At 44.6% G+C, this 19,026-nt stretch overlaps 2 long non-coding RNA genes and 1 other non-coding gene across 6 annotated transcripts in view; all 3 read right to left on the bottom strand.

The window, feature by feature from the left end:
* The window catches only part of LOC120607202 (uncharacterized), a 151,693-nt gene that overhangs the window by 11,723 nt on the left and 120,944 nt on the right, over nt 1–19,026 (bottom strand). The window lies entirely within an intron of this gene.
* On the bottom strand, nt 1,566–10,359 carry LOC120607203 (uncharacterized). Its single transcript, XR_005654091.1, has 3 exons — nt 10,349–10,359; nt 5,461–5,463; nt 1,566–2,446 (listed from the first exon to the last, which is right to left on the bottom strand). It is a non-coding gene; the product is annotated as an uncharacterized LOC120607203 (long non-coding RNA).
* On the bottom strand, nt 16,421–16,539 carry LOC120607643 (5S ribosomal RNA). Its single transcript, XR_005654189.1, has one exon. It is a non-coding gene; the product is annotated as a 5S ribosomal RNA (ribosomal RNA).

The raw sequence follows: 19,026 nt of genomic DNA, 5'->3' as shown, positions 1-19,026 counted from the left end.
CCAATGAGGTTGCACACACTCATTGAGGTTCACCTTTTGCCACATGCTACAGACAATGTTTAAGGAGGAAAGAAGGGACAGTTTTGCAATTTGGAGGGTGCAGGGGGCAAGAAAGGAGTCGTCCAGCCAAAATTCCCTGTCTCTAGCCAGAAACTTCCACTCTGCTGCCTTGTTGACCACTCTAAAGCTTTGGGGAGGGAATGAGTGAGCCTGGCGGGGACCCATGGCCTCCAGGAACACTATCAAGAGGGAGTGGTATGCAAGCAGCCCATGCGGAATGCCTGGGGTTGCAAAAGAAAAGTTATTTCAGGTTCAACTGAGTTATAATTTATTTTTTCTAACTGATCATTACTGCTGCCGGCTCTATAAATAACCACCTAGGGAGTCTGCTTTTCTGCTCCCAAATCCTCAAAAAGCATTGCCAGGTTCTCTGTGGTTTCTGGACTGCCAAGCACACAGCACATTTCTTTTCTGTGCAGCCCTTCAGGGAATCCTTCTGCAGTGCATGCCAGGGAATCTGCTGAGTTCTTCCCAGCTCAGTCCTCCCCTTCCTGAACCAATTCCTCTCCTCCAAACAGGCCACCCAGCCCTCCTCCCCCACTCTACAAGAGGCCTCGCTCCCTGGACACAGGTGGTTCCCAGGCCAAGGTTCCGGCTTCTCTGTTTACTCTGCTACAGCCCTACTCCAACCCTTCATGCTCAGAAGACAAGAGCTATTTGTAGTACAGAAATCCAGCTGCAGCTTCATTCGAGCTTGAGCCCAGGAGGAAAAGAGGGTTAGCCTGATAGTATTGCCAGCAAAGTATCAAGGGTCATACGGCCCCAGGAAAGATGGCTGTGGTTTGCATGAAATCAATGTAAATTATTTAAAGAAGTATATATTCAAGCACGACTCAGCTTAATCAAGTACAAAAAGAAGAGGCATGTTCTCGATGGTATTCAGAAAGATGGACGTATGTTTAGGTCCTTTCTAAATGACATAGAGTTTTCTCTTTTAATAGAGGAACTGGGAAGAAACTGACATTCAGGAAGTTCCACCAGGTACCAAGCACTGTGTTGGGCCCTTCAGGTGCACTGTTTTGTTTCATCTTCACAGCATGATGCCTCTGAGGCAGGCATTTTAATGCCCATTTTGTAGATGAGGGATCCAAGAAATGGGACTTGCTTCAAAGTTATGCAGAAAGGAAGGCAAGAGTGAGATTCAAGCCCAAGTTCATCAAACTCCAAAGCCCAAGTTCTTTTACTGCCACACCTACTGCCTCTCTAGCTAGAAGACCAGGATTTAAAGACATGTTTATTTTTCTGTTTTTCAGATTGAAATGCAGTTCAGAAAGCAAGGACAATTTAGACACTTAACCACAAGTCATTAACAGCCATATTTGAACCCTTTGGAAATAACCTCTCTGGTCAGTTGTCAAATCTTGAGTGCTCTCTCTTTCACCATTTATTAGGGAAATGACCATAAGGGCTACGGTCATTTATAGTGCTTTAATCGTCTAAAAATAAAGTCTTGTATATTTTTGGACAGTTTTAAAAACAATAATTACTAATATTAACAAAACGACTTAAAATGTTATTTTTCACAGTTATTCAACCTTCCAAGGCAGGTTGGGTGACCCTCCACACACTTCCGTGGCACTCTGTACTCACCCTGCTGGCAGTACCTGCAATACCACATTGGAACGGCCTGTTTCCTCATCTGTCTCCCCTTCTAGACCAGGGATCCCCAAAGTTTTCTGTCATGTGCCTTAGCGGTAAACATTTAAATATACCCACATATGTGTATATTTGTTTCTTATATTCGTTTCTTTACAAATCACATTCAGACTCTGTCATTCATAAAAATAAAAAGAATGATACTTATGTGTGTCTATTTATCTACTTATCTAGTCGTGTATCTTATATTCTTCCTACCTTACAGTGGATCATTTCTCTTTCCACAGCCTCCAACATGCAATTCTCACTGTGAAGACCACTGCTCTAGGCCATGTGTTCTTCATCCTTCATTTATTCGTTCCCCTCCCCCCATCTCCAGCACCATCTACTGTGTGCAGGGACCATACTAGGCGCTGGGGATACCATAGTGAACAAGAAGACAAGGATTGTGTTTCCATGGAGCTTATAATCCAGTGGGTGAAACAGTGTCAGATAATGTCAGATAGTGATAACTGCCACAAAGAAAATAAAACAAGGTGATGTGACAAAAAGTGAAGGAGAATGACTGTGGAAGTGAGAGGAAGCCACACTGAATGCGGAGCTCAGTGGAGGACTCTGAGATGCATGATAAGGAGAATGAGTGTTCTGGGCAGAGAGAATGTCAAGGGCAAAGGTCCTGAGGCAGGAAAGAAGGCCAGCGTGGCTGGACTGTAATGAGTTGGTAGTAGGAGAGACTGGAGAAGTTTAGAAGCTCGGGCTGGGGAGTCCTTGTCAGAGATGACTCCTAGCCCTAATGACCAGAGGACCTTGCAGATTAAAAGGTATATAAAGGACAAAAAGAGTAAATACATGAAATATCAACATCACTTAGAAGAAAGTGATGTTGACATTAACAAATGACAGTCCTCAGTGTCTGTTTACTTGCGTGTTATTCCCCATGGCAAGGAAGTTCTAAACCAGCTGGGTGTGGCCAGTCTTCCACTTTGCTGATCCAGAGTAGCTGTCACCATGCCCAGCCTCTTGGAAGAACTCAATGAAAATATGGTAAATGAATGAGTTTAAAAATGAGTAAAGGCTACAGAAAAATCAGGGTTTGGCTGAATATAAAAGATAGATTTTTTTAACCAAATTTTTTCTAATTATAAAAGTAACGTTATGTATATTCTGGAAGTCTTTGATATTTTAAACAAAAATGGGATCTTATTCGTCATACCACTTAGTACATATTTTCCACTTCGTATGTCTATTATAAGAGACAGTGGCGCACACAGGTTAAGAATGTGGGCTCTAGATAGACCGCCTAGGTATGCATCCCACCTCCACCTGGCCACCTATATCGTCTTGCTAGTTACCAGTCCTCTTCATGGCTCAGTTACTTTATCTGCAAAATTGCCAAAATAACAGGCCTACCTCCTTGTCATATTGCGAGGATACTTAATTGAGTTAATTCATATAAAATGCCTAAGAAATGCTTCGGAGTGGCACACTGACTTAATCGATCCCCTCTTGTTGGAGACTTGACCTCTTCTCAGGTTTTATTACAAGCATCACCACTAGCAATATCCTTACAGCTAAACCCTTGCTACACAAACACGATTATTTCCTTAAGATGAAGCTCTAGAAATGGCATCGCCAACTCAAAGGATATATAGATTTTAAGGCTTATAACACATTTTGCCAAATAGTCCTCAAAAAACAAGTGTGGGCCCATTCCTCAAATCTTCATCTACACTGAGTACCAGTCTTTGAGAAAATCTCTGCCAATGTGTTAGGGGAAAGAACAGCATCTCCTTGTTTTAGTTTGCCTTTCTTCAATTACCAAAGATGTTGAACAGATTTTCGTTTGTATTGCTTCTCTTGTGAATGGCCTGTTCATGTTTAAAAAGGAAGTCCGTTTTTGTAATTAGAGGCAGCAGAGTAGGCGGCTCCAAGCGAACACCTACTGTGGGGACGGGTCAAGCAGGCCAGTGGTCACACATCAGGGAACTGGGCACCTCTTTCCCTTGTGAAAAACTGAACTAGGCGAGTTCTAAGGTCCTTTCTAACGCTGAGATTATTAACCTCTTGTTCAGACCAGTGAAGCAAACAGGCCCTGCAAATCAGCAGCTGGACTCTGAGGACCCACTGACATCAGTGGCTCCCATGTTTTCCCAAATGGATTTGATGCCTAAACATCACCCATGGGCTTCTGCACAAGGAAGCCTGAGTCATGTCAGAAAGGACCATCAGACTGACAAGGCTATGCCTCTAGCAGATGAGAACACGCCACCGTGGGGAATTCCTTCCATCTCCCCCTTGACAAGCTGGAAAAAGCTTTGAGGGCCACAGACAAAATCCTGCCACAACAAAGACTTCTAAGGTGTGTCCGGGGCCTGTTTACCTCAAGCCACATTTGTATAACTTTCTTCCTTGCTTTGCATTTGGCTTTGGTACAATAATCTGACACATAACACCCTCCTTATCCCACTGCCCCACAAGTAATTACACAGCAGTTTTCTCTTGAGCTGGTCAAAAGCCTGCTAGGACTTGGAGAATTCCAGTGTTTGTAGTAAGCAGACACCTGGATCCAGATTTGCTGGTTGTCTGCTCTTAGAGAATAAACTGTTCTTGGATTAGAAATAGGTCTGAATGCATCTGGCTCCTTTAGCAGTGTTTTCGGAGGACCATCTACATTTTCACCAAGGAGATTTTTCCCCTAAAATCTCCCACATTTTGGCTGTCACAGTTGGAGTTTCTCTCTGGGTTTGGCCCCTATAGGCTTAATGGCAGTTGGAAACAGAACGCTCACATCTCTTAAATTACTACTCTAAGGAAGAAGTCACATGCGGGGTGAGAATCCTGGCAAATTTTCCTGTGGGCACACCTTAAGCACACAAACCTGTAAGCAGCAGAGCAGTAAAACTGGCAGCCAAAATAAAGCAGAAAGAAGAACATCATCCAGAAGGGAGGTGGAATCAGATTGAGGCAAAGCCAGGAATAGGTTCCTGGCAACATGAGTGAAATCTCAAACTAAGACGGGGGAGAGTGGTTACAGCCAGACCCCGAGCACACTCCTCAGATGGGGAGTGGGGTGGGAGGAGTTGTGTGCTGTGCAGAGCCTGTAGCTCTGCATGCGACACTCACTTATGGGCAGATTGGCTAATGATCCCAAAGAAAACTCATACTCCACCTCGATCTGGAGACCATGTTATAGCTGAATATACAGAGTCCCTCTGAAGCTTGCCAGAGTAGTGTGCTTCAATCACTCCAAAAGAATGTGTAGAGGCCTGTGAGTGTGCTGCACGGGGCCAAGCACCGGGGTAGATCAGAAAGAAATGCAAGACCTAGTTGCTCCACTCTAAGGGCTTATTTTTTAACTGAGGAGATGATACAACAGTAGCCGGCAATACAGCAAATGAGGACTGAAAAAGAGATTCAGTAGTGAGTGCCTAGAGGCCAAGAGAGCAGCTGGCATACTCAGGAGAAGGCAAGCCAGCTTTTGTAAGAAAACGCGCTGTTTCACCTTGGAGGGTGGGGAAAGTTTAGGCAGGTGGGTTAGAATTAAGCCAGCTTCTGGGGAACACGGGAGACTGTGAGAACAGCATGGGAAAAGCCCAAAGTACAGCACATGCTGCCTGCCCTCCTGGCCCAGGAGGAGGATTTTTGTAAGAAAGGCAGAGACGAAGAGAATTTGATAGGGAGGAAGGAGGCCAGATTTCAGAGAGGTCTGAATCCCACACAGAAGTCTGGGCTTTATCCAACAGCAGTAGGGAGCAGTTGGAGCCTTGCGAACAGCAGATTAACATAATTAAAGGAGAATCTTACAGACTTCAGCTTTTTATAGGGATGAGAATAGGCTAGGGGTGATGAGAACACTAGAAAGCTTTTACAAAGGCCCAGGCTGGCAGCGATCAGGGTCAGACCTTAGCACTGGCAATGGGAGAGAAAGAGATCTGAATGATGCCACGAAGCAAATATCTAAGATGCTTGGAGAAGAATGGGTAAGGGAGCTTAAAGCAAGAGGCAATTCTGAATTTTGCAACTTGATGGCTATGAGGTGGAGGTGGCAATGTCAAAGGGAAAGAAACTAGTGGTTGGGGGCTGAGGAGGTAAGAAGTGATGAGTTCAGATTTAGATAGTTAGATCCAAAACATCCAAAAGGCAGGCATCAGCTGTAAGCAGGAGGTCACAGACAATGCTGTCATTTCTGTTAGAGGAAATTAAAAACACAGTTGAAGTTTTATCCAGTATCAATGACACAGCTGTCTGTCCAAACAAATAACCAGCTAGTGTGGGTACTGCACACTCTCTGCCTCTCCTGCTCTTGACGCAACCCCCACCCCTGACCCCATGAAAGTTTATCAGACCGTAGCTGAGATCAGCCATAGAGAAAAGGAGCAGGAACACTCAGAAATCCAGATTTGTAATCCTCTCTTCTGCTGAAGGACTGTAGGAATTAATTATGTTCACACTTATGCACATGCCTACAGTGTAGCATAAGTACTGAGTCATTTCTCTTTCCCCTTCCCCTTTCTCCTCTCTCATTCTCTCCCACCAGCACCACCTCCTCCTCCTCTACTCGCCAAACCTCTAACATCCTGGCATGTGTTTTGCTCCGTCGCATTACTGTGTGACTCTCCACATTTCCCATTCCCTCCCAGTTTGTCTACCTACTTCTTCAGAAATGCTGGGAGTCTAGGAGATGAACTACAGGTTCAACGGGGCAGAGGACTACAGATTTCAACGAAGACAGGCAGCTCATTGTGAAAGGAACATTGAAGGCGAGTCAGGAGACTTGGGTTTTCAGAGTCAGGCAAGGGAATCAGATAAAGATCCTTGGAAACAAGGGGGCCTCATGATTACCCAGTTTTGCTGACGTAGAGACATGTTTTCTCACTCCACAGATACAGATGGAAGATAAGCAGTTCCCTTTCAGGGAGGTAACCCCAGTGCAGTGCTCACAGCTGCTGTTACTCTGAATGACAGTGGGAGGGAAAGAAACAATGAATGCAAAAAAAGAAAAAAGAAAAAAGAAAGAAAGGAAAAAGGAAAAAAAAAAAGCAACACTTAAGGTGGAATGGATGTGAACAGTCTGAAATGCATACCTCCTCCAGTTCCTGGAAAACAAAGATGAGTCGAGCAGAAGCTTAATTTCACAGGCATCCCTCCTCCACCTGTCACACACATTCCCAGACACGGAATCATCCTTCCCCACATCACCCAGCACCGATAGCTACTAGTTACTATTTCCTTTGAAATGAAGCTGGATGGTCAGATCCGCTTAGGCTGGGGGTCTGAAAGCAAACTGGGCCACGTGGGGATGGTCCCAGCAACCTGAACTCAGGTGAGTGTAGTGGAATAGCAGAGAAAGCCAGTAACGGGTTGGTGGGTGTAATGTGGCTCTGAAGAAGGAGCCAAGGATCATCAAATTCAATCTGGACGGCCTAGAATCTGCCACTATTTCTAGTTTCCTCGAGAACCCAGCCTAAACCAGGGAAAAATCTGAACTCCACCTCAAAGAATAATACGGTTGGGACAAAAGAGGAAAGGCAACGGGGCGATACCATGTGCCACTTCAAGGAATGCGGACAAGCAGGAAGACAGAGGTCTTCCTAAGTGGAAGATGAAATCCCATTAGGCTCTGTGCTTTCAGTAATCTTGCATTTGTGGCCAAGAGAATGATTCCAGTTCTGGTTCATTGATGGAGGTGTAGGTTACACAGGCGCATGGACTTGTCAAAACTGATCTGTGCATCTCACTGTATATAAGTCAGACCCCAATAATTCTGGCTTTCCCGATTAATTGATCGTGTGACCTTGGACAAGTCATTTAACCTTTTGTAGTCCAGGGTTCCCTGTCTGTCAAGTTGAATCTAAGAAGCTAGCCTCTATATGTCTCACTGGCTCTAAAACTTACAATTGTAAGAGCTGATTGTGGCAGGAAAGATTAAGAAGGGCCATGATCTTTGATAGACACTAAGAAAAATTGCTGAGTGGGATTAGCAGTCTGCAGAAAATTTCCCCCAAATCATCCACTGGGAACCAAATTTGGAGAGAAGTGAAGATACCATCCTCCACATCAAAAGGTGGCCAACAATCACTCGCTCTACAGTGCCGCCCCACCACCCCATAAGTTCTCTAAGCTCTTTCAATTGAGATGTCCCAGTGGTCTCAAGAGTGGGGCATGTCATCTTCTTCCCTCCCTTCCAAGCTTCCTTTGGGTTTGCGGTACACTGGTCAGGTAGCAGGAATAGAAAGGGGAGGAGAGGGGGAAAAATGGTTCACACTCAGGTGAATGCAGTGAAAACAGAGAGCTGGGTGACTACAAAGACAGAGGGTATGAGAGCCAGATAGCCATCCCCCCCTTAGCCTTCTTCTTGTGGCTAAGAAAGATCTAGAATAGTGGTGTGACTTCTCACTGTTTCTAAAGACCCCAAAAGAAAAAACAATGAAGAGGCTTGTGGCTATCTCCAGGCTGGTCCTCTCACATTGAAACGCATCTGCTTGCTCCATAAATCAGTTTCTTAGGGGTGGCTTTTGGACAGAGGAACTGGATCTACCATAAGCAGACACTGAAACATATCCAGGTAGACTGTCTCACCTGCCTCTCTACTCAAAGGGGCTTTGAGACATGCAGGAAAGCCTTGCAAATATAGAATGGACTAATTGCTTCTATAAGGATGGAAAGGAATTCACAGGAGATGTCTTGCTGGCAGCTACCCAGTGACACAGTGAGTTGTAGCTGGCCCACGGACAAACTCTGGATAAGAAAGACTATCAAAGGAGCATCGGCTCCAGATTGCAAATTTCTATAGCAGCTAAAACAGGCATAAAGATCAAGCGACTCGCTCTAATCCAAGGGGTTTATGATTCAGCGCTGGCAGCCTCTGACTCTCACCTTTGACCCAGCCTATTCATCAGTATTCTGATAAGCAGATTCTCTTCACAGAGCTACTTAATCTGGATTCCCAGAGAAGTCTTGCAGAGATTAATGACAGCACTGTGCTTTTTGCCAGTTTTTGAGGCTGGGACAGTTAAAGAGCAAAGGGGAAGGGACATGTCATGAGGCGCGCACACTTTCCCCTCATTGGACTTGACTCCACTAGGGATTAACTCAAGCATCTTTTCAATTTAGGTACTTGGATCTATTTTTTTTTTTTTTAATCCACTGTCTCCTTGGTATCCAGGAAAACTGAAACGCTGGCTCATATCCTCCTTGACGTCAGCATTTAGTCAGAACCATAAGGGCATCTGTGGCTAAACCGAGATTAGGGGTAATGGGGGTGGGAATTATGGTGCCCTACCAAGGGGCACTGCCAATGAGCAAGGCTTGCCATGCAGCCCTCCTGTCAAATGCCCTCCGCCTACATTCCTGAGGTGGTGGTAGTAGGGGGAGCTGAGGCTGGAAGCCCAAATCCTGAGGCCTAACAGAAGTGCAGCCAGCACCTATCATCCAGCCCCTGTCCTCAGAGGATGCTCTGGGCAGTTGCCACACCCCAAACTGAAGGGATGGTCTCTGGCCTTGGCTTTGTCACTGTCTCCTCTAATTGTTTTTAAATTAGGGCTTTGCTGGGTACGCTGTCCCCCATTAGAAGTGATTTGGGGGACTGGACTCTGGAGAAATGAGAATTATTTGAAAGCAAAGTAAGAAATGACCAGAGAACTCTAGACTTGAATTCAGTTTGTGAATGATTAGGTAGGAGTCAAATCCGATTTAGTTCTTCTGCAGGACCTTGCATTTGCTATTATAAGAAAAGTCTTAAGAATTAAAATTTATAGCTATAAGAACAGGAGGATGAGCAGCAGCAGGAGCATTAACTACAGCTAGTTCCAAAGTTAACACCATTTATCCACCACAGGTAGCTTCGGGATTCGGCAAAAAATTAAAAAAATAACACAAAGCTTTGAGCCTACAAACAGGCCCAAAGAAATTGTCAAGTCAAGGGTTTTATGATAGAAAAGAGTATCAAAATCTGACCTCCCCTCCCCCGTGCCTTCCCTCCATTCTGCAACTGCAGCTGGTGTCCTAGCCCTGTTGCCATGAACAAGACAGAGAGATGAGTAACTATCCAGCTGAGTCCAACTTTCCCACCCGAGGGGAATCCAAGGCCAACTTTCTAGGAATCTTCAGTCTTGTTTACACCGGCAGTTCTCAATGTGCGGTGCAGATTTCCTTGGTCTGTGGGCTGTGGCCTGGGAGGGTGGGGTGGACATGTCTACAGGGTAGGACCCAGGCCCCCAACCCTCTTCTTTACCCAGCCCCAGGGGATGGAGTGGAAACCTCTGCTGCTGTATTGGCAACAGTAAGTGCCGAAGACCCTCTCTCTTCTTCAGCCAGAGGTGAAGCCAAAGAAGCCAGGTTGACCTGAAGCTCAGGGTCAATCTCAGGCCGGACAGTGCCTGGCCTGCCTCCTGGGCCTCTGTATGTAGTGCAGCCTGCTCTGTGGCCAGCTGTTTGCCAAGGATTCACAAGGAGCTTGGCTGCTCCTTGTGAGATTTGCTGGGTCTGGACCCCAAACCAGCATGCTTTGCCTGGTGTAGGTCAAGTAGGCTCAATAAAGTAACCCTGTCTCTACCTCTTCCTTTCCTTCCTCCTCCCCTGTTACCTTCTCTTCTCCAAATCGACCTCCTCTTGGATCATCTTCTCTCTGACCTTGGCTGACCTCTGACATGCTGGGTATTTTTCCAAGGAACACAGCTGTCTCATCAGGCACTCAGAAGAGCAGGAGGCTGATTTCTCCCCACAACAAAGTATGCTGTACTGTCAGCAACACACAACCACAGAGTCCCTGACATGTTCAAGGTCATTCACAGAAGACTTGAGGAGCTTGATAAGGCTTGATAAGGTCCTGACTCACCAAATATGTCCTGCCTTCAATCCAGACTCTGTTTCAAGGGTGCTCAATGTCAGGATACCCATGACAGGAAGGGCAGCCTCTGAGCACTTCAGATACTACAGGCAAAACCATCATTTTCAAAATTTATAAAATCCCCCAGGATCCTCATGGCCACCATGCTGGAGAGCCAGGGCAGGCCTTTCCAGTCATTCGGTCTTTAAACAGCTATTGAGGACTTTCACACGTGGAGAGGGGTGCTGGGCAGAGGCTCAGGCATTCCCGGCCTGGGTGCCCGCCCAGAGTTCTCTAGCACAATCTTCAGGGAGCGGCATGAGGTGAGAGACATGGAGCTTCCTTTACTTGGCCCCAGTTTCTCCAAGCTATAATCTGCCTACAGCAAGCTTTTCTATAAAGGGCCAGGTAGGAAATATTTTTGGCTTTGCAGGGTCACATATTGTCTCTGTTGCATATTCTATTCTTCTTTGATTTTTTTTTTTTTTACAGTCCTTTGAAAACATAAGAATCATTCTTAGCTTAAGGGGCTGAACAAAAAAAACAGGAGGCAGGCAGATTTGGCTTACTGTGGGTCGCATTTTTCAGACCTCTGGCCTAAGGAAGAAGCTGCAATATTTTTATCGGGCCCCCCCAAACAGCCCCTTGCCAGTTCCCTCCCCCTGACTCCTCCAGACCCTCCCACAAGGCCACAGACTTCCCCTGACACTGCTGCAGCTGCACTCAGACCTGTGCTCAGACCCCAGGATGGCCTCCCTGAAACACACATTTCCTTGACAAAGCATATTGTGAAGATCGTGAGCTATTCTGTCTTTCTTGTGCTTAACCTGAGATGCACAAGGCCCAGAAAGCCCCACCTCACACCATGAGGTCTCACCTGACCATACTCGTATAGCCATTGTCAACCCATCTCCCCACCAGAGGGGTACCAATTGGTAAATGGCTGAACTTGGGCTCTTCCTACTCTACCTCCTATGCAGGTACAGGGCAGGAAGACCAAGGACGTGGCAAATGCCGCCAGTTCCATCTGGAGGCACAGCCAGGAACCAATCACTTCCCACTGTTCCACTGCTGGCACCCAAGGCCACCCCACCTCTCCCTGGATCACTGCCACAGCCTCCTATCCAGACTCCCTGCTTTCACCTCTGATAGGCTCCCTCTCCCTTGCTCAAAGCCCCCAGAAGCTTCTCACCTCACAGAGAGTAAAAGCTAATGTGTCTGAAGAGTGAAAACAAACACAACAGTAAGGTCCTTCGACTGGCCCACTAAGTCCCCTGAGTCTGGCCTCACTTCTGTCTCTCGTCTAATGCTAACTCTAGCCACAGTGGCTCCCTTCCTCACCCGGCTTTCTTTTCTTTCTTAGCACTGATCACTACCAATAGTTTATGTAATTTTTGGTAGGTTTTTTATTGGTCTTGTTTTTGTTTTTCTCACTAGAATATAAGCTCCACCAGATACAAGTTTAACTTCTTCAGTGTTGTGCCACACAGCACAGTGCCCAGCACACAGCGGGTGCTCCATAAATACACAGGGATGTGTAGAATGCACAGGGACAGAGTCCCCTGCTGATAGGCGAGAGGGGGCAACATTGCCAGGACACTACACACCCATTCGCACTTGCATAACTTTATGCAAATAAGCATCTTGATCTTAAGCCCCCTCCACAGCCAGATGGACTGACAAAACAATGAAAACAGATACACCCTGGAGCCAGCAGTCTCAAATTGTTTATATTCAATCTTAAAGCAGCAACGACAAACTCAGATTTCAGCCGAACTAACCGACTATTCATGAGAAAAAAACAACAAACGATCGTTTTAAGGTTTAAGGTTTAAAGGGCACCTGCTCACGGCTCTTTGGCGATTGCCATGACCAATCTGCAGGAACAGAGCGAGGAAAGAGAAAGCATGGATTTTGGCAGCAGGTCTGGATTTCAAATCCTAGCACTGCCTTTACATGTGGCCTGATTCTGGATGTGGTCCCAAATGCTCTGGGCCTCAACTTTCTCATCTGTTACATGAAGATAGTAATACTTATTTTACAAGGTTGCTGTAAGGCTTAAGTGAATAATTAAAAAGACAAACAAACAAAAAAACAATTTCCAAAATATGACTGCGCATAATCATTATTCAATAAATAATAATTTCTCTCCTTTTGTAAATGAGGAAGCTAAAGTTCAGAATGTCAAAAGCCCTGTCTGAGAGGGCTTGTTCCACATCAAGGCTTGGGTTCAAATCAATGGCTTTGTTGGTGTGTGTTTTTCCTAGCATCCAGCCTCCCTCTTGTTCACGCCCCACGCGTTACACATGGCTTACACCAGTAGAATTAAAGCAAGTGTTGGCTCTCCCATCAACCTGCTTGTTGAGGACTTTGGGACAGGGACTTCTGGACTAATGCTCATTACTAAAGATGATACTCTTACAGGAGTCGCATTGCATCACTGAGAAGCACGAGTGTCACAAGCAAGAGATCACACAGCTAAGAGAACTCACCTGCCCTGGTTGTTAATTGTCCCTAAGATAAGCAACGCAAGGTGACTGTCTTCCTTTCACCAAGAGATGAACAGAAGCCACACTCAGTATGAGGAGGGCACACCGTGAAGGCCCAAGACTAACACCCACCAGAGACACCACAGAACTGATGCAGCCACACCTGAGATCTTACACAAAAGTACAAAAGCCACAGTCAACCCAAATCTTCTACAGAAGGAACTGCTCTTTCTAAACACAAGGAATTTTCTTTATGGATGGAACACATGCATTCAGTAATCCTGTCTATAAAGTAAATTTCTGTACAATGAAAGTGCTTCTTCCATTAGCTTTTATCATGAAGTTGAAAATGTGTCCCTCCGGGAGAAAAAAAAAAAAATGGCCTCAGGGATGTGAGCCCTGAGCCAAGGATCTGAGGTGGTTGGTGTCTCAAAATTAAGCTTAGTGTCACTGCTAATCCAGAAAGAGAGGGTGCTACAGTCCTGATGATCATGTCCTACCCTACCATCTCCACATGGCTGACCCCTACTCACGCCTCAGACCTTAGCCAAAATGTCATATTTTCAAAGAATGATTAGGTAATTCATTCATTCATCCATTCATTGATTCATTCATTCAACAAGTGATTTTGAGCTCCTACCATGGGTCAGATTCTCCTTATTACTCTCTATTTTCAGCTTCATAATTAAATAACTACACGAATAAGTTCCGATTTACTTTTTCTGTCTCCCTCACTAGACTGTCAGCTCTTTAAAGACAAAGATCTTACCTGATGTGTTTGTCATTTAGTCCCCAGTACCTGACACAATGTCTGCAACATGGTGGGCATTCTGCAAATACTTGTTGAATGAATGTATAAATGAATTAATTAAAGCATTCAAAAGCTTCATTTATATTCTAAAATTCCCAAATGCACCCTACTGTCAACTTTACACAGCTACAATTAACGTCACAGTCAATAGGACTTTTAAATTCAATAAAGGAGATTTATTAATTTATTTATAAATTTATTAACAGAGGAAAACAACAAGATGTAAAGCAACAGGCAGAACATTACTCTCCTTGAGGGGCAGCATCATACCACAGACTAGAGAGCAAACCTTCAGTGCTATCCTGTGATTGGCAGAGGTAGTGGAGAGTAGTGGTTAAGGGGAAGGTGGATGGAGCCAGACGGCCTGGCTTAGGGCCTTGACCCCACCACTGACTAGCTGTGTGAGGCTGGGCAAGCTACCTAACCTCTCTGTCCTCCAGTATCCAAATCTGTAAACTGGAAACAATAAGAATATTACCTTCAGATGACTGCATTAATACTTAAATGAGTTCGTACATATGAACTGCTTAGAACAGTGCCTGGCACACACTAAGTACTCACTAAATGCTCGTTATTTTTGTCTTCTGGAAGAACGAGAACAAAGATAGGGTAAAACCGATGAGTTTGGTATGCCGTGCATTAAATTCACAAACCACTCAGAACAAATCTCCAAGATTTCCTGTTACTAAAATGAAGTAACTCAAGGGCAGCTGGATGGTTTATCGACTGCAACTTTTCAGCCTCCATTGCCAGGTAGGCCTGGCTGGCTGTAACATAAATCTGTAAAGAGAACAGTCTTTCTCTCTCCTTGCCTGGTTTATCTACCACCGGGTCCTCAGACACACGGTTTTCTAGGAGCACAATACAGACTTGAGATGAGGCTTCATCAGCAAGGCAGTGCCAAATGCTTTCCTGCTCTTGGAGAAAGCCAGAACCAGACTCTCTATCACCTCCCTGGCCATGGCCCCTCTGTCTCAGTGTCTGAACAGGAGGCAAGGACGAGTGGATTCTAGAAGACTCGAAGGGATCCCATGTGAGAAACATTCAGTCATCCCTACAGAGGAACATCTAGGAAAACAGCTGGAAGGAACTGCTGAGATCATTCAGTCCAACTGCTGATTTTACAGATGAAAACTCAGAGCCCTGAGGGACTCAGTCAGCAGTTCCCAAATGCCAGTCTGTGGAGACAGGAAACCTCTTGGCTCTTGATGCCTCCTCTCCCTGTCTTTTCCTCCTGAGAAAGAGGCCTCCCTGTACCTAGCTGCTCAGACACAAATCTGGGAATCATCTTGGTGCTGACTGTGTCCTATTTCCCACCAAACCTGCCCTCCACCCTCTACACATCACTCCTCACCCAGGGGCTGGCCTGGAAGGACTACATCAAAGGGTGTCCTCTCTGCCTGGTTCACAGACAATGGGCAGCCAGCAGGAGATCATAGGAGGGTGTAGGGAGGTGGAGAGCTCAGTGAATTCCTTCCCTGGCTCCCTCCAGACAAGGGAGAGACCAGAATACTAGTGTGACTTGACCCTCCACTGAAAGCCGCTGGTCCCTTCAAGTTGGCCCTTCAGAGTTCCAGTAACTTCTCCCTCTCCTTAGCCCTGCAGATCTCCCAGATAACAGCTCCACTGCTCTCAGCCCAAGCACTACCCCTGTGGTTCCCCCAATCTCTGCTTGTGTAAATGGTCTTTCCTGAATTGTCTTTGAGGTTGCTATTTCCTGTTCCCACCCTGACGGGAATAAGCATGGACTCCTGCTACCACTTCCTCCTCCATGTCCCTGTGTACCCTTGTCCTAGTCCTAGCCTCTCTGGCCTGGACAGCTGCAACAGCTTCCTGAATGGGCTCTCAGAGATTTATCCCATGAAATGGAAATCAAAGCATGTCACACCTCTGCTTAACACCTCTCAATGGTTTCCCATTGTGCCTCCAGTAAAATCCATGCTCCTCGGCTGGCTTCTGAGAATGCACCTGACCCAGGCTGCTCATCCTAGGGCCCTGAGCTAGCTCCAGCACTCAGGGGGCCTCTTCTCCTTTCCTCCTGGGCCTCCCTGTACTGAGATGTCATACCTGTTGGTCCCTCAGCCAGCCCCGCCCCATCACATGCTGTCTCGTCATCTCCTGGGAGAGGTCTTCTTTAGCAATGCCCCGCTCCCATTTTTTTTCTTTATCCCTAAGCTGTGTTCATGTCCTTCCAAGCGCTTAACAAATTTGTAATTATGCAATTTTTAAATTAATTTTATATGACCGTCTCCTCCACTGGAATGCAAGTTCCATGAGCTCGGGAACTAGGTCTGTTTTTTAAACCCTGTCCCTAACACGCAGTAGGTACTCGAGGAACATCTGACAAATGAACGACTAGGTATATGTTCAAATAAAAGAAAAGATTGTTCTTTACTCTGAAACTGTGTCCTTCCCACTTTTTTTTGCGAGTGTGGGGAGGAGGTGTTAATATTGTCCTTTCACGAAATTATTGTAAAAGTAAATGGTAGTTGTCAAATTTCTTATTTATTCATTTTTTTAATTTTATTTTTTTGTTTTTTATTATTATTATTTTCTTTTTATGTGAAGCAACTCTTGGTTGACCTCACTGATCGCAAGGACCTTGTCAGCTTACGATCCCTTATTTTTTATTTTTTATGCCTACAGCATCTGGTCTTCCTAGGTGGTCTCCCATCCAAGTACTAACCAGACCCAACCCTGCTTAGCTTCCGAGATCAGACGGGATTGGGCTTGTTCAGGGTGGCATGGCCGTAGACTATCAAAATTTTTAAATGGCAGCCTTCTGTACTTCTCCAAAATATTTCTGAAATTTTGTGAGTCTGTGATATCTAAGATTAAGCGATGTTTTGCGGGTCACAGTGCGGGGCTCCAGAGAGGTGAACTGAGTGACAGAGAAGAAATGGGTTCTGTGGTCAGACTCAGGGTTCCAGCTCCAGCTCCAGCTCCACTGCTTGGAAGCTGTAAAACTCTAAGCAAGTTACTTAACTTCTCTGTGCCTTGATTTCCTCACCTGTAAAATAAGGATAATAATAGAGTCTACTTCAGAAGATTTCTGTAAGCATTACATGAATTAAGATTTGTAAAATTTTTAGAAAAGACATTGTATATATATATAATGCTCAACAAAGTTTAGTGTTATTATTATTATTATTATTATTATTATTACTATTATTCCTGTATCTCCTAAATCCTCAACCAGGACTCTTTTCTCTTTAAAATATTATCTCCCAACATCAAGTGTTTGAATGTTATCTGGCCATCCCTGTCTGGCCAAAATTCAGCATTTGGAAAATTATCCTACTCCAGCCAATCAAATTTTCTGAATAGCTGAGCACAAACCCTGATAAAATATATCCATTTTGGATAGAAATGTTTCTAAAATATATTGTCCTTTCCTACTTCATAATTCATTGGGATGAGATGAGTATCATCACGGAAATACATGGTGGCATGGAGCCCCCAGAAAGGAGCCCCCAGAAACACCGCAGAGCAGACTGCACAGGCCTGAGGCTCCCACAGCTGGTTGCACCCTCTGCTCAGTCCTCCCCAGGCACTAAACACTGCCCCCCATACCCCAGCTTCGCTCTCCCTATTTGCAAAGTGAGAAGAACATGTACACTGAGCGGTCACTGTGGTCTTAATGAATCAAATGCAGACACCGATAGCTCCTAAAACATTTCTTTCTTTTCATTCATTCATTCATTTTATTTTATTTGGTTGATAATATAATTCACCTAGATTAATGCCTTAATTTAGGTCTCTAGGCAGAATTCTCCTTTTCCCAAGTTCTGCCAAGCACCCAAGCCCCTGCCCAGAAGAGAGTCAGGTTAACAACTCAGCGGGGAACAGACTCCTCAGACTCTGTGCACAGGGAATTCCTTCCTGGGCGTGTTCACATTACCTGACGGACAGGGCAAGTCACCTCTCAGGCTGCTCCTAAGGCTGGCCAGGCTTTTGAAGCTGTGATATTTCTGAGTTTGGGCTTGGACAAAGACACCATTCTTGCTCACAGCCGTTCATACCGATTCAAGCTAGTTTAACTGAATTCTATTTCTTTTCAACAGAAGGCTAATTGAAAATGCAAAAACCATATTTATGAAAGAATTCTAGCATTTTATTTGCAGAATCAATTCTATTGAATTTCAAGCTCTATCCCAGGTGCATTTAGACTTTCTTAGGCTCAGAACATTCTCCCCATCCTCAACAATATCACACAGCCACACCCCAAATATACAAATGTATATTTTATAGTATATTATATAGTCAATGTTTCATGTTGAAGGAGATCCATATTAAATAATGGTATAGATATTAATAAGGCTAAGAATAAAAGATAGAGAAAGAAATGAGCTTTTTTTTTTATTTTTATCTTTCTAATGCTGTTCATTATCCAGAACCGGGAAACCAAAATAATGCATTTTCTGAATTCAGAGTCAACAAAATCATCTGATTTCTAAATTAGTCCTAGAGTATACTTAGAAATAAATAGCATGGCTATAGAGAAAGGATGAACATAAATTAAAGGCAGGAAGCAAAACTGGATTCAGAAATATTATTCTTGCATTTGAGACTTAAAGAAATATATATCCATATAATTTTATAACTCCCATAAAGCCTAATTTCATTTGTAAAATACACCAGGGAATCCTAACAAGCTTCTGTGGAACCCTGCAACTAAGAGTTCTTTTTAATTAATTGCACATCTAGCAATCCACAAATATGAATTAAGCACCACGAGTTGGTTGGCACTGTGGAGGATTTAGGTCTCTGCCCCCACAGAGCAAGCAATTTGCAAAACTTTGCTCTAAGACACATGAAAATCATGGCCATAGCTACCAATTGTGAGGATGTTCTTTTCTGCAGGGGTTCATCCCCATTCTCTCCAAAAGTATATCAAGGTCCTGCTGTGTTTCAATGGAACCAAACCCCTAAGGCTCAGGGAAACAATTTCATAAGCAAAAAGGGGTGAGATTATCTCTAAACAACCACTTCATTAGCATAAATCCAGATGTGTGATATTTGGTCATTTTGTTTTAGTTTACAACCACCTTTGCAAGTGATAAAATTTAAATTGATAGTAGGGAGAGGGTGGGAAAGGAAAATACTACACACACATTACATCGAGTCACATCATATCACATGCACACATATATCACCAGATACAAATTCAACAAGCAGAGGTGAAAGCAGAACTGGTCTAACCTGAACATATACACAAAAAACTCCTTCCCTCCCTCCCCGCT

Source organism: Pteropus medius, unplaced genomic scaffold (genome assembly GCF_902729225.1).
Source record: "Pteropus medius unplaced genomic scaffold, Ma_sr-lr_union100, whole genome shotgun sequence".
Lineage (NCBI taxonomy): Eukaryota > Metazoa > Chordata > Mammalia > Chiroptera > Pteropodidae > Pteropus > Pteropus medius.
Note: the sequence above shows the minus strand (reverse complement) of the source record. Positions and strands in the feature narration are given on the sequence as shown.